The following is a 24,717-nucleotide window of genomic DNA, read 5'->3' on the forward strand; positions in this document are numbered from 1 at the left end:
ACAAGCCCCTCGTGATATTGTTCCTAATAACTAGAGGATTATAGAGGACATTACTCACGATGTGACTGGGGTTGTAGGCTGGTCCTGGGATATTGTTCCTAAAATTAAGAGGAGGAGAGGAAAATGTTACGGCTTATAGGGAAGTACTCTGTATATGTCAAGAGGTTTGCAGCATGCTCTGATAGGGTCACTAATTTAAACAAGAAAACAATTATATTGAATTAAACATTACAAGGGGTGAAACTCCCCTATGCTTTAAATTCTAATGTCAAGGGATGTGAGGATGGCATTTTTGTCAATATAGCAGAGGTGTAACTATAACTACTGCCTAATATATAGCAAAAGAGAATAACATTATCATTTCTGTATGATATGGTCACCAGTATCATATTAAACCACATTTTCAAAATAGCTTGGCCCCAGCAGCGGTGGGCATAGCCACAATGTGAGGGGGCCCCAAAGCAATGAGGGTGTGCCTTGGGCCTGCTACGGGCTTGTTGGTGGGGACTGTGGGCCCAGTGCTTTATCCAGGGTTTCCCTAAGCAGCCATTCTGGGCTACTGGGCTGCTACGGGCACGCTGGTGGAGTCTGTAAGGACAGCCACATAGCCAGGGTGTTCCTAAGCAGCCATGGTGCACCTGGGATTTACTTCGGGCCCTCTGGTGGGGGCTCTGGGCACAGTCACCTAGTTAGTGTGTCCCTAAGCTGCAGGGTTGGCCTGGGGTCTGCTACATGCTTTCTGACAGTGTATCGAACAAGGCCCTTAAGCCAGGGTGTTCCTACATTGCCAGAGTGGGCTGGCAGGCTGCTACAGGACCTCTGGTGGGGATGTGGGCACAGCTTTCTAGCCAGGGCATCCGTAGGTAGCCAGGGTGGGCCTGGGTGCTCCTACAGGCCCTCTGATGGTGGCTGTGGGCACAGCCTCAGAGCCCGGGTGTCTATAAACAGCCAGAGGGCCTGTGGGGGATGCTACGATGTGGGCTGTGGTAATAGCATGCCTGTGCATAGGTACAGAGTTTTCATCTATATCTTCATGTGTACATAGTTTAAATAGTGAACACATATTTGTACACGTGTACTTATGTTAACATAAATCTGTATGTACATAATATGTGTAAAACACATACGCACATAATGCATACCTAATGTGTACAATATGTACTATTTGGTGATACTACACGACATGTATATATTACTGTGATTATGTATCTTACTGTGATTATATATATTTTATCACTGATATTTCAAGGAATGTTCCTAGTGCACAAATTATGTACCTAATGCATGGTGTACAAATTGTAGAAATCTGCAGGTACATATTTGACAGAATATGTACATTTTGGTACATGTGCGTTGTGTACACATGTACAACAGAGTAAATGTACAGACTGTACCTATTGGATACATTTAGTCTGATATGTCAATAAATGTACATATTATGAGTACATTCTGGGATATTACTTATAGCACATTAAATAGAAATCACTTCAGTTACCAAAGCTGGTGTACACGCATGTGTTTAGTTTATACATGTGCATGTTGTTCATATTATGGACTCCTGTACAGAAAGTACATATCTACATTATATGTACATATGTGTATTTACTGTACATATGTCCATACTGTGCACACATATCTACACCTGCATATATTGCACATTTGTACCTAATTGGTCCATGATGTACCTGTGTACATATCGTAATATCACAATAAATGTAAATGTACATAGTGTGTGCAATATGTACATTTGTATTATGCATTACCTGTGCATTGTGGTTTTATAAACTGTTGTGATTATATGATATCATTGTGGTGTTAAAATAAGCGTACATATTATACACATTTTGAACATATCGATTGTGTACACTTTGTATGCATATAATTGTCTATACTTTATAGATTATGTAAAATTCTTGTACATCTGTGTTGTGTACACATATGCCAATAACTGTAAGTTTACATGTGGTACATATTCAGTTAGTTGCTTGTAATATACCAATAAGTGTACACATCATGGGTATATTCTGAGATATGATTTTTAGTATATCAAATAAAAATGACTTCCAATATCAAAGTGGGTATACAGATATGTGTGTCCATTTCCTGATATTATCCATCATATCCTAAGTAGGTATTACTCTCCATGTGAGAGCAAGTGTACCCTCTGCGATGGTTCCAATATCACAGGCAAAGTAAATCGCCTCTGTGATGTAGTGAGTCATGTCCGAAAGACAAAGGATTACCATACCCTGAATATCGAATGCAGTATACACCACCACTGTAGTATCATTTCTAATATTCAAAAACTTAATAAGATATTACTCCAGATATCTGAGAGAGCGCACAAGCCCCCCGTGATATTGTTCCCAATAACTAGAGGATTATAGAGAACATTACTCACAATGTGACTGGGGTTGTAGGCTGGTCCTGGGATATTGTTCCTAACATCCAGAGGAGGAGAGGAAAATGTTGCGACTTATAGGGAAGTACTCTGAATATGGCAAGAGGTGTACAGCATGCTCTGATAGGGTCACTAATGTAAACAAGAAAACAATTATATTGAATTAAACATTGCAAGGGGAGGATCTCCCAAATGCTTTAAATTCTAATGTCAAGGGATGTGAGGATGGCATTTTTGTCAATATAGCAGAGGTGTAACTATAACTACTGCCTAATATATAGCAAAAGAGAATAACATTATCATTTCTGTATGATATGGTCTCCAGTATCATATTAAACCACATTTTCTAAATAGCTTGGTGCCAGCAGCGGTGGGCATAGCCACCAACCGAGGGAGTCCCAAAGCAACATGGGTTTGCCTTGGGCCTGCTACGGGCTCGTTGGTGGGGACTGTGGGCACAGTGCTCTATCCAGGGTTTCCCTAAGCAGCCATTCTGGGCTACTGGGCTGCTATGGGCACGATGGCAGAGCCTATAAGGACAGCCACATAGCCAGGGTGTTCGTAAGCAGCCATGGTGCACCTGGGATTTACTTCGGGCCCTCTGTTAAGGTCTATGGGCACAGTCACTTAGTTAGTGCATCCCTAAGCTTCACGGTTGGCCTGGGGTCTGATACATGTTCTCTGGCAGTGTATCGAACAACGCGCTTAAGCCTGGGTGTCCCTACGTTGCCAGAGTGTGCTGGCGGCTGCTACAGGACCTCTGTTGGGGATGTGGGCATAGCTTTCTAGCCAGGGCATTCTTAAGTAGCCAAGGTGGGCCTGGGTGCTTTTACGGGCACTCCGGTGGCGGCTGTGGGCACAGCCTCAGAGCCCGGGTGTCTACAAGCAGGCAGGGGGTGTGTGGGGGATGCTAGGGTGTGGGCTGTGGTAATAGCATGCCTGTACATAGGTACAGAGTTTGCATCTATATCTTCATGTGTACATAGTTTAAATAGTGAGCATATATTTGTACACGTGTACTTATGTTAACATGATAAATCTGTATGTACATAATATGTGTAAAACACATACGTACTTAACGCATATTTAATGTGTGCAATATGTACTAATTGGTGATACTACACGACATATATATTACTGTGATTATATATATTTATTACTGATATTTCAAGGAATGTTCATAGTGCACAAATTATGTACCTAATGCATGGTGTACACATTGTAGAAATATGCAGGTAGATATTTGACAGAATATGTACATTTTGGTACATGTGCGTTGTGTACACGTATGTACAGCAGAGCAAATGTACAGACTGTACCTATTTGATATCTTTATTGTGATATGTCAATAAATGTACACATTATGAGTACATTCTGAGATATTACTCTTAGCACATTAAATAGAAATTACTTCCGTTACCAAAGCTGGTGTACACGCATGTGTGTACATAGTTTATACATGTGCATGCTGTTCATATTATGGACTCGTGTACAGAAAGTACATATCTACATTATATGTACGTATGTGTATATAGTGTACATATGTCCATTCGGTGCACACATATCAACACCTGCATATATTGCACATTCGTACCTAATTGGTACATGATGTACCTGTGTACATATCGTAATATCACAATAAATGTAAATGTATATAGTGTGTGCAATATGTACATTTGTATTATGTATTACCTGTGCATTGTGGTTTCATAAGCTGTTGTGGTTATATGATATCGTTGTGGTGTTAGAATAAGTGTACATATTGTACACATTTTGAACATATCTATTGTGTACTCTTTGTATGCATATAATTGTCCCTCATTGATAGATTATGTAAATTTATTGTACATCTTTGTTGTGTACACATATGCCCATCACAGTCAGTTTACATGTGGTACATATTCAGTTAGTTGCTTGTAATATACCAGTAAGTGTACACATCATGAGTATATTCTAAGATATGATTTCTAGTATGTTAGATAAAAATTACTTCCAATATCAAAGTGGGTATACACATATGTGTGTCCATTTCGTGATATTATCCATCATATCCTAAATAGGTATTACTCTTTTTGTGAGAGCAAGTTTACCCTCCGCTATGGTACCAATATCACAGGCAAAGTAAAACGCTTCTGTGATGTAGTGAAACATGTCCGAAAGACAAAGGATTACCATACCCTGAATATCGAATACAGTATACACCACCACTGTAGTATCGTTGCTAATATTCAAAAACTTAAAAGATATTACTCCAGATATCTGAGAGAGCGCACAAGCCCCCCGTGATATTGTTCCTAATAACTAGAGGATTATAAAGGACATTACTCACGATGTGACTGGGGTTGTAGGCCGGTCCTGGGATATTGTTCCTAACAGCCAGAGGAGGAGAGACAGTGGTTGCAGCTTATAGGGAAGTACCCTGAATATGGCAAGAGGTGTACAGCATGCTCTGATAGGGTCACTAATGTAAACAAGAACACAATTATATTGAATTAAACATTGCAAGGGGTGAAACTCCCCTATGCTTTAAATTCTAATGTCAAGGGATGTGAGGATGGCATTTTTGTCTATATAGCAGAGGTGTAACTATAACTACTGCCTAATATATAGCAAAAGAGAATAACATTAACATTTCTGTATGATATGGTCGCCAGTATCATACTAAAGCACATTTTCAAAATAGCTTGGCCCCAGCAGCAGTGGGCATAGCCACCAAGCGAGGGGGTCTCAAAGCAACGAGGGTGTGCCTTGGGCCTTCTATGGGCTCGTTGGGGGGGACTGTGGGCACAGTGCTCTATTCAGGGTTTTCCTAAGAAGCCATTCTAAGCTACTAGGCTGCAACGGGCACGCTGGTGGAGTCTGTAAGGACAGCCACATAGCCAGGGTGTTCCTAAGCAGCCATGGTGCACCTGGGATTTACTTCGGGCCCTCTGGTTGGGGCTCTGGGCACAGTCACCTAGTTAGTGTCTCCCTAAGCTGCAGGGTTGGCCTGGGGTCTGCTACATGCTTTCCTGCAGTGTATCGGACAACGCCCTTAAGCCAGGGTGTCCCTACGTTGCCAGAGTGGGCTGGCGGGCTGCTACAGGGCCTGATGTGGAGATGTGGGCACAGCTTTCTAGCCAGGGCATCCGTAGGTAGCCAGGGCGGGCCTGGGTGCTCTTAGAGGCCCTCTGGTGGCGGCTGTGGGCACAGCCTCAAAGCCCGGGTGTCTATAAACAGCCAGAGGGCGTGTGGGGGATGCTACGATGTGGGCTGTGGTAATAGCATGCCTGTGCATAGGTACAGAGTTTTCATCTATATCTTCATGTGTACATAGTTTAAATAGTGAGCACATATTTGTACACGTGTACTTATGTTAACATGATAAATCTGTATGTACATATGTGCAAAACACATATGTACCTAACGCATACCTAATGTGTGCAATATGTATTATTTGGTGATACTACACGACATGTATATATTACTGTGATTATGTATCTTATTGTGATTATATATATTTTATTACTGATATTTCAAGGAATGTTCCTAGTGCACAAATTATATACCTAATGCATGGTGTACACATTGTAGAAATATGCAGGTACGTATTCGACAGAATATGTACATTTTGGTACATGTGCGTTGTGTACACATATGTACAGAAGAGTAAATGTACACACTGTACCTATTTGATACATTTATTGTGATATGTCAATAAATGTACACATTATGAGTACATTCTGGGATATTACTTATAGCACATTAAATAGAAATTACTTCAGTTACCAAAGCTGGTGTACATGCATGTGTGTACATAGTTTATACATGTGCATGCTGTTCATATTATGGACTCGTTTACAGAAGTTACATATATACATTTTATGTACGTATGTGTATATAGTGTACATATGTCCATTCTGTGCACACATATCTACACCTGCATATATTGCACATTTGTACCTAATTGGTACATGATGTACCTGTGTACATATCGTAATATCACAATAAATGTAAATGTACATAGTGTGTGCAATATGTTCATTTATATTATGTATTACCTGTGCATTGTTGTTTTATAAGCTGTTGTGATTATATGATATCGTTGTGGTGTTAGAATAAGTGTACATATTGTACACATTTTGAACATATCTATTGTGTACACTTTGTATGCATATAATTGTCTATATTGTATAGATTATGTAAGTTTATTGTACATCTGTGTTGTGTAGAAATATGCCATCAGTCATTTACATGTGGTACATATTCAGTTAGTTGCTTGTAATAAACCAATAAGTGTACACATCATGAGTATATTCTGAGATATGATTTTTAGTATATTAGGTAATACTTCCAATATCAAAGTGGGTATACATATATGTGTGTCCATTTCGTGATATTATCCATCATATCCAAAGAAGGTATTACTCTCCTTGTGAAGGCAAGTGTACCCTCTGTGATGGCTCCGATATCACAGGCAAAGGAAAACGCTTCTGTGATGTAGTGAATCATGTCCGAAAGAGACAAAGAATTACCATTTCCTGAATATAGAATGCAGTATACATCACCACTGTAGTATCGTTTCTAATATTCAAAAACTTAAAAGATATTACTCCAAATATCTGAGAGAGCGCACAAGCCCCCCGTGATATTGTTCCTAATAACTAGTGGATTATAGAGGACATTACTCACAATGTGACTGGGGTTGTAGGCTGGTCCTGGGATATTGTTCCTAACATCCAGAGGAGGAGAGGAAAATGTTGTGGCTTATAGGGAAATACTCTGAATATGGCAAGAGGTGTACAGCATGCTCTGATAGGCTCACTAATGTAAACAAGAAAACAATTATATTGAATTAAACATGGTAAGGGGTGAAACTCCACTATGCTTTAAATTCTAATGTCAAGGGATGTGAGGATGGCATTTTTGTCTATATAGCAGAGGTGTAACTATAACTACTGCCTAATATATAGCAAAAGAGAATAACATTAACATTTCTGTATGATATGGTCGCCAGTATCATACTAAAGCACATTTTCAAAATAGCTTGGCCCCAGCAGCAGTGGGCATAGCCACCAAGCGAGGGGGTACCAAAGCAACGACGGTGTACCTTAGGCCTGCTACGGGCTCGTTGGTGGGTACCGGTGGAACAGTGCTCTATCCAGAGTGTCCCTTAGCAGCCATTCTGTGCCACTGGGTTCCTACGGGCACGCTGGCAGAGCCTGTAAAAACAGCCACATAGCCAGGTTGTTCCTAAGCAGCCATGGTGCACCTGGGATTTACATCGGGCCCTCTGGTGGGGGCTCTGGGCACAGTCACCTGGTTACTGTGTTTCTAAGCTGCAGGGTTTGCCTGGGGTCTGCTACATGCTCTCTGGCAGTGTATCGGACAACGCCCTTAAGCCAGAGTGTCCCAACGTTGCCAGAGTGGGCTAGCGGGCTGCTACAGGACCACTGGTGGGGAAGTGGGCACAGCATTTTAGCCAGGGCATCCGTAGGTAACCAGGGTGGGCCTGGGTGCTCTTACAGGCCCTCTGGTGGCGGCTGTGGGCACAGCCCTGGGTCCATAAGAAGCCAGAGGGCCTGTGAGGGATGCTACGATGTGGGCTGTGGTAATAGCATGCCTGTGCATAGGTACAGAGTTTACGTCTATATCTTCATGTGTACATAGTTTAAATAGTGAGCACATATTTGTACACGTGTACTTATGTTAACATGATAAATCTGTATGTACATAACATGTGCAAAACACATACGTACCTAACACATACCTAATGTGTGCAATATGTACTATTTGGTGATACTACACGACATGTATATATTACTGTGATTATATATCTTATAGTGATTATATATATTTTATCACTGATATTTCAAGGAATGTTCATAGTGTACAACTTATGTACCTAATGCATGGTGTACACATTGTAGAAATATGCAGGTACATATTTGACCAAATATGTACATTCTAATACATGTGCATTGTGTAAACATATGTACAGCAGAGTAAATGTACAGAATGTACCTATTTGATACATTTATTGTGATATGTCAATAAATGTACACATTATGAGTACATTCTGGGGTATTACTGTTAGCACATTAAATAGAAATCACTTCAGTTAAAGCTGGTGCACACGCATGTGTGTACATAGTTTATGCATGTGTATTCTGTTCATATTATGGACTCGTGTAGAGAAGGTACATATCTACATTATATATACGTATGTGTATATAGTGTACATATGTCCATTCTGTGCACACATATCTACACCTGCATATATTGCACATTTGTACCTAATTGATACATAATATACCTGTGTACATATAGTAATATCCCAATAAATGTAAATGTACATAGTGTGTGCAATATGTACATTTGTATTATGTATTACCTGTGCATTGTGGTTTTATAAGCTGTTGTGATTATATGATATCGTTGTGGTGTTAGAATAAGTGTACATATTGTACACATTTTAAACATATCTATTGTGTACACTTTGTATGCATATAATTGTCCATCATTTATAGATTATGTAAATTTATTGTACATCTGTGTTGTGTACACATATGCCCATCACAGTCAGTTTACATGTGGTACATATTCAGTTAGTTGCTTGTAATATACCAATAAGTGTACACATCATGAGTATATTCTGAGATATGATTTTTAGTATATTAGATAAAAATTACTTCCAATATAAAAGTCGGTATACACATATGTGTGTCCATTTCGTGATATTATCCATCATATCCTAAGTAGGTATTACTCTCCTGGTAAGAGCATGTGTACCCTCTGCGATGGTTCCAATATCACAGGCAAAGTAAAACGCTTCTGTGACGTAGTGAATCATGTCCAAAAGACAAAGGATTACCATACCCTGAATATCGAATGCAGTATACACCACCACTGTAGTATTATTTCTAATATTCAAAAACTTAAAAGATATTACTCCAAATATCTGAGAGACCACACAAGCCTTTCGTGATATTGTTCCTAATAACTAGAGGATTATAGAGGACATTACTCACGATGTGACTGGGGTTGTAGGCCGGTTTTTGGATATTGTTTCTAACATCCAGAGGAGGAGAGAAAAATGTTGTGGCTTATATGAAAGTACTCTGTATATGGCAAAAGGTGTACAACATGCTCTGATAGGGTCACTAATGTAAACAAGAAAACAATTATATTGAATTAAATATTGCAAGTGGTGAAACTCCCCTATGCTTTAAATTCTAATGTCAAGGGATGTGAGGATGGCATTTTTGTCAATATAGCAGAGGTGTAACTATAACTACTGCCTAATATATAGCAAAAGAGAATAACATTATCATTTCTGTATGATATGGTCATTAGTATCATATTAAACCACATTTTCAAAATAGCTTGGCCCCAGCAGCGGTGGGTAGAGCCACCAAATGAGGGGGTCCCAAAGCAACCAGGGTGTGCTTTGGGCCTGCTATGGGCTCGTTGTTGAGGACTGTGGGCACAGTGCTGTATCCAGGGTGTTTCTACGCAGACATTCTGGGCCACTGGGCGGCTACGGGCACGCTGGTGGAGCCTGTAAGGACAGCCACATAGCCAGGGTGTTCCTAAGCAGCCATGGTGAACCTGGGATTTACTTCGGGCCCTCTGGTTGGGGCTCTGGGCCCAGTCACTTAGTGTGTTCCTTAGCTGCAGGGTTGGCCTGGGGTCTGCTACATGCTCTCTGGCAGTGTATCGGACAATGCCCTTACGCCAGGGTGTCCCTACATTGCCAGAGTGGGCTGGCGGGCTGCTACAGGACCTCTAGTGCGGTTGTGGGCACAGCTTTCTAGCCAGGGCATTCGTAGGTATCCAGGGTGGGCCTGGGTTCTCTTACAGGCCCTCTGGTGGCGGCTGTGGGTACAGCCTCATAGGGTGTCTATAAGCAGCCAGAGGGCGTGTGGTTGATGCTACGATGTGGGCTGTGGTAATAGCATGCCTGTGCATAGGTACAGAGTTTGCATCTATATCTTCATGTGTACATAGTTTAAATAGTGAGCACGTATTTGTACACATGTACTTATGTTAACATGATAAATCTGTATGTACATATGTGCAAAACACATACGTACCTAACGCATATCTAATTGTGTAATATGTACTCTTTTGTAATACTACACGACATGTATATATTACTGTGATTATGTATCTTATTGTGATTATATATTTTATCACTGATATTTCAAGGAATGTTCCTAGTGCACAAATTATGTACCTATGCATGGTGCACACATTGTAGAAATATGCAGGTACGTATTTGACAGAATATGTACATTTTGGTCCATGTGCATTTTGTACACATATGTACACTTGTGTAAATGTACAGACCTCACCTATTTATTTATTGTGATATGTCAATAAATGTACACATTATGAGTACATTCTGGGATATAAATTTTTGCATATTGGATAGAAATCACACTGGTGATTAAAGTGGGTCTACACCCAGGTGTGCACATAATTTATACAAGTACATGTTGTGCATATTATGTACTCATGTACAGAATGTACATGTCTACATTTTATATACATATGTGTACATTGCACACATATGTACATACTATGCCCGGATATGTACACGTTCATATATTGTACATCTGTACATAATTGGTACATGATGTACATGTGTACACATATTATAATAAATGTAAATGTACATGTTTGCAATATGTACGTTTATATTATGTATTACATTGTGATTATGCTGTTGTGGTATGATATCATTGTGATATTTCAAATGTACATTTTGTACACATTATGTACCTATGCATTGTGTACACATTATAGAAATATAAAGGAACATATTTTACAGATTATGTACATTTTTTCTACTTGTGTATTGGGTACACATGTACAGCAGAATAAATGTACAGGTTGTACCTATTTTATGCATTTATTGTGATATGCCAATAAATGTACTCATTATGCATACATTCTGTGATATTACCTCTCGAATATAAGATAGAAATTACTCTGGTTACCAAAGTGGGTGTAAACTTATGTGTGTACATTGTTTGTACATGTACATACTCTGCATATTAAGTACTTGTGTACAGAAGGTAAATCTCTACATTATATGTACGTATGTGTACATAGCGTACATATGTACATACTATGCACATATATCCACACTTGCATTTATTGTACATCCGTACATAATGGGCGCATGCTGTACATGTAAACACATCATACCACAGTAAATGTAAATGTACATAATGTGTGAAATACGTGCATTTATATTCTGTATTACATGTGTATTGTGATTGTATATGCTGTTGTGATATCATTGTGATATTCCAAATGTACATATTGTACACAATATGTACATACCTATTGTTTACATATTATGTACATATAAATGTACATATTGTACAGATGTTTATTGTACATCTCTATGGTGTACACATATGTACATCACAGTCAACGTACATATGGTACATATTCTTTGCATTGTTTGTAATATTTTAATGAGTACACATTATAAGTATATTCTGGGATATGATTTTTAGTATATTAGATAAAAATTACTTTCAATATCAAAGTGGGTATACACTTATGTGTGTCCATTTCGTGATATTACCCATCATATGCTGAGTAGGTATTACTCTCATTGTAAAAGCAGGTTTACACTCTCGGATTGCTCCAATATCAAGGCAAACTAAAACTGGTCTGTGATGTAGTTAATAATATCCTGAGGACAAAGGATGACCATACCCTGAATATCACAGCAAATGTACACCACCACTGTAGTATTGTTTCTAATGTTCAAAAATGGAAAGGTTATTACTCCAAATATCTCAGAAAGCACACAAGCCCCTTGTGATATTGTTTCTAATAACTAGAGGATTACAGATGACATTACCCACGACATGACTGGGGCTGTACTCCGGTCCTGATATATTGTTTCTAATATCCAGAGAAGGAGAGGAAAATGTTGCTGCCCATAGAGAAATACTCTGAATACGGCAAGAGGTGTACACCATGCTTTGATATGGTCACTTATGTAAACAAGAAAACAATTATATTGAATTAAAATTTGCAAGAAATGAAACTCCCCTATGATTTTAATTCTAATGTCAATGGGGGTGAGGATGACATTTTTGTCAATATGGCAGAGGTGTAACTGGAGCTATTGCCTAATATACAAAAAACCAGAATAAGATTATCATTTTTATATGATATGGTTGCCAGTATCATATTACACCAGATTTGCAAAATAGCTGGGCCTCAGCAGCTGTGGGCAGAGCCCATAAGCGAGGGGACCCCTAAGCAGCCAGGGTGGGCCTGGGGGCTGCTCCAGGCTTTTTGGCGGGGTCTGTGAGCACACCGACTTAGCCAGAGGTCCCTGAGCAGCCATGGTTGGCCTGGGGGTTGCTACGGGCACTCTGGCATGGGCTGTGGGCACAGACACCTAGTCAGGAAGTCCCTAAGCAGCCAGGGTGGGCATGGGGGCTGCTACGGGCATTCAAGCAGTGTTTGTGGGCACAGCCCAATTGCCAGGGGGTCTTGAAGCAGCCAGGCTGCGCCTGGGGGCTGCTACAAGGGGGGCTTTGCTAATAGCGTGCTGTGCATAGGTACATAGTTTGCACCTATTTCTACATGTGTAAATAGTTTAAATATCGGGCATATATATGTACATGTGTACATATGGTGTTATCATGATAAATTTATGTACATAATATGTGCAAAATACATATGTACCTAATGCATACCTAATGTGTACAATATGTACTTTTTTGTAATATTAGACAATATATGTATATTACTGTGATTATATATCTTATTGTGATTAAATATATTTTATCACTAATATTTTAAGGAATGTGCATAGTGTACCCATTATATACCTATGTATTGTGTACACATTATAGAAATATATAGGTACATATTTTACAGATTATGTACATTTTTTCTACATGTGTATTGTGTACACCTATGCACAGCAGAGTAAATGTACAGACTGTACCTATTTTATACATTTCTTCTGATATGCCAATAAATGTACACATTATGAGTACATTCTAAAATATAATTTTTACCATATTAGATAGAAATTACTCCGTTGACCAAAGTGGGTGTACACTCAGATGTCTACGTAGTTTATACGTGTACATACTGTGCATATTATGTACTCATGTACAGAATGTACATGTCAACATTATATGTATTTATGTGTACATAGTGTACAAATGTACATATTGTGCACATATGTACATATGCATATTTTGTACATATGTACATGTGTACACACCGTGATACCACAATAAATGTAAATGTACATGATGTGTGCAATATGTACATTTATATTATGTATTTGTGTATTTTGATTTTATATGCTGTTGTGATTATATATCATTGTAATATTACAATAAATGTACATATTGCACACATTATGTACATACCTATTGTGTACACATTATGTACATGTAATTGCACATATTGTACAGATTATGTACATTTTTGGTACATCTGTATTGTGTACACATATGTATATAACACTGTGTACATATGGTACATATTCTGCACATTGATTGTAATATCTCAATAAGTGTACACATTATGAGTATATTGTGATATATGATTTTTAGTATATTAGATAAAAATTACTCCCTATATCAAAGTGCGTATACACCCATGTGTGTCCATTTTTTGATATTATCCATCATATTTTAAGTAGGTATTACTCTCATTTTGAAAGAAAGTGTTCACTCTGTGATTGTTCCAATATCACAGGCAAAGTACAAGGCTTCTTTAATGTACTACCTAATATCCTGGGGACAAAAGATGATTATACCCTGAATATCACAGGAAGTGTACACCACCACTGTAGTATTGTGTCTAATATCCAAAAACGGAAAAGATATTACTCCAAGTATCTGATAAAGCGCCCAAGACCCCCGTGATAATTTTTCTAATAACTAGGGGATTACAGATGACATTACTCATGATATGACTGGGGCTATCCGCCGGTCCTGTGATATTGTTCCTAATATCCAGAGAATGAGAGGATAATGTTGCTGCCCATAGGCAAATACTCTGAATACAGCAAGAGGAGTACACTGTGCTCAGATATGGTCACTAATGTAAACAAGAAAACAATTATACTGAATTAAACATTGCAAGGGGTGAAACCCCCTTATGATTTCAATTCTAATGTCAAGGGGTGTGAGGATGACATTTTTTGTCAATATGGCAGAGGTGTAACTAGAACTATTGCCTAGTATCCAAAAAAACAGAATAACATCATTTCCATATGATATGGTCGCCAGTATCATATTACACCACATTTTCAAAATAGCCGGGCACAGCGCCCTAGCCAGGGGGTCCCTAAGCAGCCAGCGTCAGCCTGGGAGCTGTTACGGTCCCTCTGGCGGGGAATGTGGTTACAGCCCCCTAGCCAGGGGGTCTTTAAGCAGCCAGGGTGGGCCTTGGGGCTGCTACGAGGGGGGCTGTGGTAATAGCCTGTTCTGCACAGGTACATAGTTTTAATAATGAACACATATTTGTATAAGTGTACACATGGTGTTATCATGATAAATATATGTGTATATAATATGTGCACAATACATATGGACCTAATGCGTACCTAATGTGTACAATATGTACTTTTTGTGATATTACATGATATATATATATTACTGTGATTATATGCGTTATTTTTATTATATACATTTTATCACTGATATTTTAAGGAATGTGCATAGTGTACACATTATGTCTCTATACATTGTTTACACATTATAGAAATATGTAGGTACATATTTTACAGAGTATGTACACTTTTTGTACATGTGCATTGTGTACACATATGTACAGCAGTGTAAATGTACAGATTGTACCTATTTTATACATTTATTGCAATATGCCAATAAATGTACACACTATTACTACATTCTGAATTATTATATTTTGTATATTAGAAATTTCTCCGGTTACCAAAGTGGTTGTACACCCAGGTGTGTACATAGTTTATAAGTGTACATATTGTGCATATTATGTACTCTGGTACAGAAGGTACATATCTACATTATATGTACACATGTGTAGTGTACATATGTACATACTGTACCCACATATGTACACTTGCACATATTGTGCCTCTGTACATAATGGGTACATGATGTACATGTTTACATATTATATCACAATAAATGTAAATGTACATAATGTTTGCAATATGTACATTTATATTGATATTACATATTACATGTGTATTGTGATTTTATATGCAGTTGTGATTATATAACATTGTGATATTACAATAAATGTACATATTGTACACATTATGTACATACCTATTGTGTGCACATTTTGTACATATATTCGTACAAATTGTACATTTTATGTACATTTATTGTACATCTGTATTGTGTACATGTATGTACCTCACAGTCAATGTACATATGTTACATATTGTGTACATTGAGTGTAATATTCCAATAAGTGTACACATTATGAGTTTTTTCTGGGTTATGACTTTGAGTATATTAGATAAAAAGACTTCCAATATCACAGTAGGTATATACCCATGTGTGTCCATTTTGTGATATTATCCATCATGTTCTAAGTAGGTATTTTTCTCATCGTGAAAGAAGGTGTACACTCTGTAATTATTCCAATATTACAGGCTAAGTGCAACGCTTCTGTGATGTATTTTCTAATATCCTAGGGAAAAAAGATGAGTATACCCTTAATATCGCAGGAAGTGTACACCACCACTGTAGTATTGTTTCTAATATCCAGAAACTAAAAGGATATTACTCCAAATATCTCCGAAAGCACACAAGCCCCCCCGTTACATTGCTCTTAATAACTAGGGGATTACAGATGACATTGCTCACGATGTGACTGGCTCTGTAAGCCGGTCCTGTGATATTCTTCCTAATATCCAGATAAGGAGAGAAAAATGTTGCTGCCCATAGGGAAATACTCTGAATACTGCAAGAGGTGTACACCATGCTCTGATATGGTCACTAATGTAAACAAGAAAACAATTATTTTGAATTAAACATTGCAAGGGGTGAAACCCTCCTATGCTTTCAATTTTAATGTCAGTGGGGTGAGGATGACATTTTTGTCAATATGCCAAATGTGTAATTAGAACTATTGCCTAATATGTAAAGAACCACAATAGCATTAACATTTCTGTGTGATATGGTTGCCAGTATCATATTACACCACATTTCCAAAATTGCTGGGCCCCAGCAGCTGTGGGCACAGCGCCCTAGGCAGGGGGTCCCTAAGCAGCCAGCGTGGGCCTGGTAGCTGTTATGGGCCCTCTGGCGGGGGCTGTGAGTACAGCCCCTTAACCAGGGGGTCTTTAAGCAGCCAGGGTGGGCATTGAGGCTGCTACAAGCGGAACTGTAGTAATAGCCTGCTGTGCATAGGTATGTAGTTTGCACCTATTTCTGCATGTGTACATAGTTTAAATAGTAGGCACATATTTGTATACATGTACATATGGTGTTATCATGATACATACATATTTGCATAATATGTGCACTATACATATGTACCTAATACATACCTAATGTGTACAATACGTAGTTTTTTGTGATATTACACGATATATATGTATTAGTGTGATTATATATCTTACCATGATTATATACATTTTATAACTGACATTTTGAGGAATGTGCATAGTGCACACATTATGTACCTATGCATTGTGTACACATTATAGAAATATATAGGTACATATTTTACAGATTATGTACTTTTTTGTACATGTGCATTGTGTACACATATGCACAGCAGAGTACATGTACAGATTGTGCCTATTTAATACATTTATCACAATATGACAATAAATGTACACACTGACTACATTCTGGGATATTATATTTAGTATATTAGATAGAAATCTCTCCGGTTACCAAAGCGGGAATACACCCATATTTGTACCTAGTATATACGTGTACATATTGTGCATATTGTTTACTCGTGTACAGAAGGTACATGTCTACATTATATGAACATGTGGTGTACATATGTACATACTGTGCACACTTATGTTCACGTGTATATACTGCACATCTGCACGTGTGCATGTACATGTGTACATATTGTAATATCACAATAAATGTAAATGTATATAATGTGTGCAATATGTACATTTATATTGATATTATGTATTATATGTGTATTGTGATTATATATGCTGTTGTGATTATGAGATCATTGTGATATTACTATATATTTACATATTGTACACATTATGTACATACCTATTGTGTACAGATTATGTACATATAAATGTACATATTGTACAGATTATGTACATTTTTTGTACATCTGTATTGTGTACACATACATACATCACAGTCAATGTACATATGGTACATATTTTGTATGTTGATTGTAATATCCCAATAAGTGTACACATTATGAGTATATTCTGGGATATGACTTTTAGTATATAAGATAAAAATTACTTCCAATATCAGTGGGGGTATACTCGCATGTGTTTCCACTTTGCTGTACCTTCTATTAATCTTGCCATTGAACATGATAGTGAGAGGTGGTTCCTTTCTCTCCCAAGGTTTTCTGTTAATATGACTCAACTCTACTACCTTGTGGCCTCTGTATCTTTATTGTAAATCGTAATTACCTATAAAAGAATATTTTGACATCACGTATCTACCTCTTGGATCCATCAGCCAGAGGCCTAAAATAAAGACATTCACCCCACGAATGGTTATATAGTGATTGACAAGCCCACTTTTTTCTAGGTAAATAATATCCTTTCTTTAACAGTAGCTACTTACAAGATTTGTGCATAAAGAATGTGAATTTTTTCATCAGTATCTAGTTTATTCTCACATAAATTTCTAAAATACTGAGAGAATATTCTGATCATTGGTTATGTACTATTTTAATTTAATTTTTTCTTCTCAAATTTTATCTTAACTGCATACTCTACCCTGTTTATAAGACTGCCCTATGGTTAAATTTAGTTGGTAGTAAATTATCCTGAGCACACAGAATGGTTCTTTTTGTAATCAACTCTGAAACATCATTGAAAGAGCAAGGATATGGGAATTAGATTTATGTGGCTTTTATTTCTTGTACTTACTTGCTCTCTGACCTTGGGCAACTTATGAATTGCTCTGAGTCTCATCTTCTTCATCTGTAAAATGATCACCGTAATACCTAATTCATATGCAGCTTGGAAATGTGTAATTCAGTGATTTATATAAAGTTCCTGATACAATTTCTGACAAAATAATAGACACCCCACGAGAGATAACCATATCAGAGTTTATCTTCACATGAACTGAAATAAAATTGATCAGAAAATACAGCATGGAAAGGCAGCCAAAAATTCACAAGCGTATATTTCGCTTGCCCTTTTATACAGAGCTGGAAAATTTCTCATCATTATCTCATCCATTGCCTGCAGCACGATCCTTCCAAAACTCCTCCTAAGACCGTCTGCCAAGGTGGAACACACTGAACCGCATGTGACTCTGCCTTTTCTGACTATTTTTGCAAGATTTTTCCCATAGAGTATTATTAACAGAAAATGGGGCTGTTATCAAGGGGACTAGGAATGGTGCATTCTCAGTTCAGGCTCTGATGGAATGTCTACTTGATCTGGTGCAACTCCAGCTGTGCTCTTGGCTTTCCTCACTTTTGTGGTTCTGAGAATGCAAATATTCTCCCATGTCTTCCTTATTTTGTCTTTCTCCATGAGGTCTCATTCAAGTATAAACATTCCCTTCAATTTTCTCAACTCATTTTATTTTGTCTGAATAACCTTGATAATTTTCCCTTTTCTAAAGCTATAGACCTTCTTTTTTTTGTGTAAGAACAGATCACACACAAATGTTTACTGTCCACTAAACATTTATGTGTAATCTGTTCTTAATTCTACACACAAAATATCATCTCTACCAACATTTTACAACTATAGTCTTTCTATAGACAACTATGAAAGGAACTTGCTCTAAAAAAGAAACTTCCAGAGCTAAGCCAAGGGTCTGACAATTTTTAACAATATGTTATTCAGTAAAAATATTTTTTCAGTTAACAGAGAAGAATGGCACGGACAAAATGGCAAAACAGAACTTTTCAGCACTTATTTCTTCATAGAAACATCAATTTGAACAGCCATCCGTGCATCAAAATGTCTTCAAAAGAGACAAGGAATCCAGGTGAGAGGTTATAGCACGTTTGTGGAGTTGAAAAGTAAGAAAAACTGCATAAAATAGAGTATAAAAGACAGTTTTCTATTATCTGCATTACCCCGCCCCTAAACCTGGGTAGTGCAGCATGGAAAGAGATACTATGTATGTGCAGAGAGGAGAGTAAATGTAACACCTGATTTCAACATCAACTCCAATGCCAGGCACAATTCAGTGAACTCAACACCAGGCAGGTTCCTATAGCCACAGGCTATGGGACAGACCCTGTGAACCCAAGCTCCAGGCTGGCCCCTATGGCTCTAAGATCCAATGCCTCCAACTTCCATGGCTCCTATCAACATAGGCTCCAGGCCTTTGCCACCACCAGACCATTTATGGCTTCCCGAGGCTCCACACTGGTCACTATAGACTTGCAAGTGCCTGGATAAACAAACCTGCACATCTACACGGTGGAATATTATTCAGCAATAAAAGCAATAAGCTTTGACTGTGGCTTTTGTTGCAGGAAAAAAAAGCGCTTGAGCTATGAAGCCATTTAAAGGCATAGAGGAAACCCAAATACATACTACTAAGTGAAAGAAACCAATCCCAAATGACCACTTACTCTATGAATCCAACTATATGACATTCTGGAAAAGGCAAAACTGTAGAGACATCAAAACGTTCAGTGATTGCTGGGGGTTGAAAAGTGGGGAAGGATGAATGGGCAGAGCATAGAGGATGTTTAGGGCAATGAAACTACTCTGTGTGTTACTATAATGGTAGACACATGCCATTACACCCTTGTCAAAACTCACTGAATATACAACAGCAAGAATGGTCCCTAATGTAAATTATAAACTATGCATGACTGTGATAAGTCAATGTTGGTTCATCCATTGTAACAAATGTACCTCTCTAGTGAGGAAGGCTGATAGTGGAGGAGGCTGTGCATTTGGGGAGGTGGGAATGTAGGAACTCTCTGTACTTTCCACTATGCCTCACTGTTAACTTTAAACTGCTCTAAAAATAAAGCATATTTTAAAAAAGATTGAGCTGTTGATATAAACCCAATGTCTACTTTGACGTCCAGAATTTTTCTTTTAAAACCCATATTGAATAACCTGTGTCACCAGTGGCGATCTCTTCACTGGAAAGGCTAATACACCACTTCCTGGGAGAAAATATTTGTTAACAAATTCTTTTCCAGAACAATTATTTTTGTGGGTGTTCCTGTGACAACTATACATAAAAATCAGAATATGCAGCAACATCTTGATACTCTAAAAACACAATACCAAAAACTTTAAGAAAATCATTTCTAAATTTGATCTAAGCCAAAATGTGGAGAAGCAATAGGGAAGAAAATTATTTCTGTATAATGAGATAATAGGTTGTTTATCCGAACTCCTCGACAGTTTTCAGTATTTTCCAACTTCTATCATGGAGATATATAGATATATAAGTAGATATGTAGATATATAGTCATTAGATATATATTTATATATAATAACTAAACAGATACCATTTTATTTATTTATTTATTGAGACGGAGTTTCGCTCGTTTCCCAGGCTATAGTGCAATGGCGCGATCTCGGCTCACCGCAACCTCCACCTCCTGGGTTCAGGCAATTCTCCTGCCTCAGCCCCCTGAGTAGCTGGGATTACAGGCACGCACCACCATGCCCAGCTAATTTTTTGTATTTTTAGTAGAGACGGGGTTTCACCATGTTGATCAGAATGGTCTCGATCCCTTGACCTCGTGATCCACCCGCCTCGGCCTCCCAAAGTGCTGGGATTACAGGCTTGAGCCACTGTGCCTGGCCTACAGATACCACTTTTAAAAGATTTATTTATGTATTTCATATATTTATATAATATATACATGTTCATATATACATCATGTTATCACCATTATGGATATAAAGAAGGACAGTAAAAATAGAAAAAGATTAAGATAAAATATACCAAAATGAAAACAGTAATTTAACCCTGTCTAGCTTTATGTGATTAAACAAGATATTTTTCAAATCTATTTTTCTTTGCTTTCTAGAGGTTTGAAAATAAATCTATATTTTTATATTTAAAAGCCTAATTTTTATTAAACAAATAAATATTCAGCAACACTGTCTTTAGAACTTTTTTTTTAAATAAACGAGCATGAAGAAAATGTTATGACTATGGTCGTGAGCATTTTGAAAGATTAGCAGAAGCAGAGATAATGTGACATTTAGCTAATCTTTCAAGGGAAGCTAGACAAATGACACTTTTCGAAAAGAAAATAGTAACTAGTGTTGAAATATGGAATTTCTAGCATGATTAAGAAGGAAAGTGTCAATTTCTTCTGTGGAAAATTCTAACATTACCAAACGTAAGAAGGCACATACTTCAACAACAGAAATGAAAAATATCTTGATTCATTTATTTAACACTGTTTTAGAGTTTAATCCCAAAAAGTCCATTTTGAAGAAAAGAAAAATCTCACTCTTGTATATTACCCTTTGCAGTGAACTGGCCAAATAAGTCTATCCAAGGTACGTTGAATACCGAGCATGCTGGAAACATTTTTATTTACATCATCTCTAATCCCTACAACAATAGTGCAAGGAAAGGTTTAACATCTTCTTTTTGCAGAGAGGAAAACTGAACCTCAATGAGGTATAGTATCTCATTTAACATCACACATCTAATGCGTGGTGGAGGTGGGACCTATACTTACATCTGTCAGACCTTAAAGTCTGTGTTCTTCTTTCTACCTCTCTGCCTCAGTCCAACAATTGGGATCTGTGCCATGATGCCTCACGAGTTCACGAGGCACTTTTCAGGAAGTTTTTGACTCAGACTTTATCACTCAGCAAGATACCTTAACTAATTTACAAAATGTGACTTGAAAAGCAGGTTGTAATTCCAAAAGCAAAAATCCAACCACAAAAGAGCAAGTCTTAATCAGTAGAGCTTTACAGAAGGAAGTAATGTAGGTAGTAAGGGCACTTTCGGAAATGTCTGGAATCAGAGGAGTCGATGTATCACCTGTTAGAAATTGTATTCGCTTGGTAGCAAAATTTTCCTTGTGTTCACTTAAAATAATAGTCTTGTTGTTTTAAAACCAACACACAGTCAGAGGGTGACTTGGATGTTTATTTTTTATTCTCTTTGCCTTCTTGTTTTAAGAACGGATTTTTCCTAAATTCTTATTACTATTGTAACTTACATAAGTGTAGCCGATTTTGCTTTTAAGGATAAAACTACATTCAAGTAGCTTTGTCTGGATTATCAAAACCAGGCCCTGAAGAAGTGAGTTCCTAAAGGGCAGGAACTTTGCTTATGTCTATATCTCAGTTGTGTTAAACAGAGTAACTGGTGCAAATTAGCAAATGATGCACTGAGGAATCATAGAACAAAAGACTTTATGAAGAACTAAGTTTCAGATTCAGGGTGACCCTAAGGAGCTAGTGTACCAGAGGATGGCATGCCTTCTGCAATCACAAAAGCAGCATTCAGTCTGATCTGGGCTCTAAGAAGTGCTCCTTGAGACCTGAAATTTTATCCTAACACTGCCACTAACAGGTTAAGTCAGAAAGAGTTCACTTCCCAGAGCTTTCGTTTTCTGGTTTCCAAATCAGCACAATGAAAAACTGAAGAGAAGGGAAGAGAAAAAAAGAGAGGGTCGGAGATCCCTTCTGCTTGTACAATGCCATGATTTGGACACAGGGTTTGGGCAACCATGGCCCATCCACCACTTCCTGCCTGTTGTCTCTTGTCATACAGCTCATGAGCCACGAATGTGAAAGAATTCAAAAAAGTAACAATATTTTGGGACATGTCAAAAATCATATAAAATGCAATTTTCAGTTCTCATAAAAGTACTTTGAAACTCAGCCCCACTCCTTTATTACCCATTTCTATGGCTGCTTTCACACCACAACCACAGAGATGAGTAGCTGTGACAGAGACCATATGGGCTGCCAAGCCTAAAATATTTACTACCTAGACCTTTCCAGAAAAAAAAAAAAAGGATTGCTGATCTTTTACACAGACAAGCAAGCGATCACCTGAGAACATTAAAATCTGTGTCTAGGACAAATGGGGCCTATATAAACTAGGGAATAATCTTCCCCACTACTTATGCAAGAACATTCACCCTTGAGAGAGCAGGCTACATGGGTTGGCAGCACTGCTGCCACCAGTCCAGACTTCCCTTCACCTGTGCCCTATAAGTGACCAGCATTTCTAGGCATCCGTGGAGCAGCGGGGTGCATTCTCATGGCTGGCCCCACACCTTCCCTTCCTCTTGCTTCTTCACATTCTATTTTCTGAGTGGTTGTCAAAGGAACGCTGAATTCTGCTGGCACTTTTTCAGACCCCAAAAGCCACTTATGACAGTCTTGGTACCAGGAAGCATTCCGAGCTCCTATCTCATCACCACAACTGCCTGCTTCTCGCTTAGTCCTGACGAGCTTGCCACAGTGCACTTGCTTTTTAATCGTTCTCTCTCTTCTTGCCTTCATCTCCTCTCCTTCCCTCTCTCCCTGGCTCTTTCTGTCACACGGGTGTGTGCACATACACAAGTTCCGATTAGATAAAAGAAGAAACACTTTTTAAGTTTCTTTCTAGGCCCAATAGAAAATTTATTTTTTTACAGAAACAGAGCTGTTTTTTTGTATTGCAAAAGTGTGTGTGTCCTTCCTTTTGGAGAGTAACAATCATTTTCTACATGGCCTTCTAACACATTGTATGTTGTACATATGTGTGTGTGCACATGTGCATGTGTGTCTGTGAATATGAGTGTTAGAGTATGTGTGTGTAGCAGGGAGGAAGGAGATGAAGGAGTGTGTATGTGCATGTTGGTTCATATGAGTGTGAGTGTGTGTATGCACGTGCCTGTGTGTTTGTGCACATGTGTATGGGCATGTGTGTATTTGCATATGAGAATGTGCATGTGAGAGAGAAAGAAAGAGAGTGTGTGTGTATGTATATGTGTGTGTATAGCAGGGAAAAGGGGGATGAAAGAGAGTATGCTAAAAAGAGAACATCTCAGAACAGTCAAATAAAAGATACCATATCAACATCCTATCTTGTTAAAATACAGGATTCCCAAGTCAGTCACCTGCCAGCTGGAAGCCTGGAGTGTTAAAAAAGTGGGTGTTCTTTTCTGAAAACTTATTGTCTAAGACAATTTTATGA

General features: G+C 38.1%; 1 protein-coding gene and 1 long non-coding RNA gene across 2 annotated transcripts in view; both read left to right on the forward strand.

Annotated features, from left to right (window-relative positions):
* CDKL4 (cyclin dependent kinase like 4) overlaps nucleotides 1–24,717 on the forward strand; it is a 138,314-nt gene that overhangs the window by 60,270 nt on the left and 53,327 nt on the right.
* LOC144579316 (uncharacterized) lies at nucleotides 18,011–19,564 on the forward strand. The gene is made up of 2 exons (XR_013526646.1): nucleotides 18,011–18,138; nucleotides 19,436–19,564. It is a non-coding gene; the product is annotated as an uncharacterized LOC144579316 (long non-coding RNA).

This window comes from Callithrix jacchus, chromosome 14, assembly GCF_049354715.1.
Source record: "Callithrix jacchus isolate 240 chromosome 14, calJac240_pri, whole genome shotgun sequence".
NCBI lineage: Eukaryota > Metazoa > Chordata > Mammalia > Primates > Cebidae > Callithrix > Callithrix jacchus.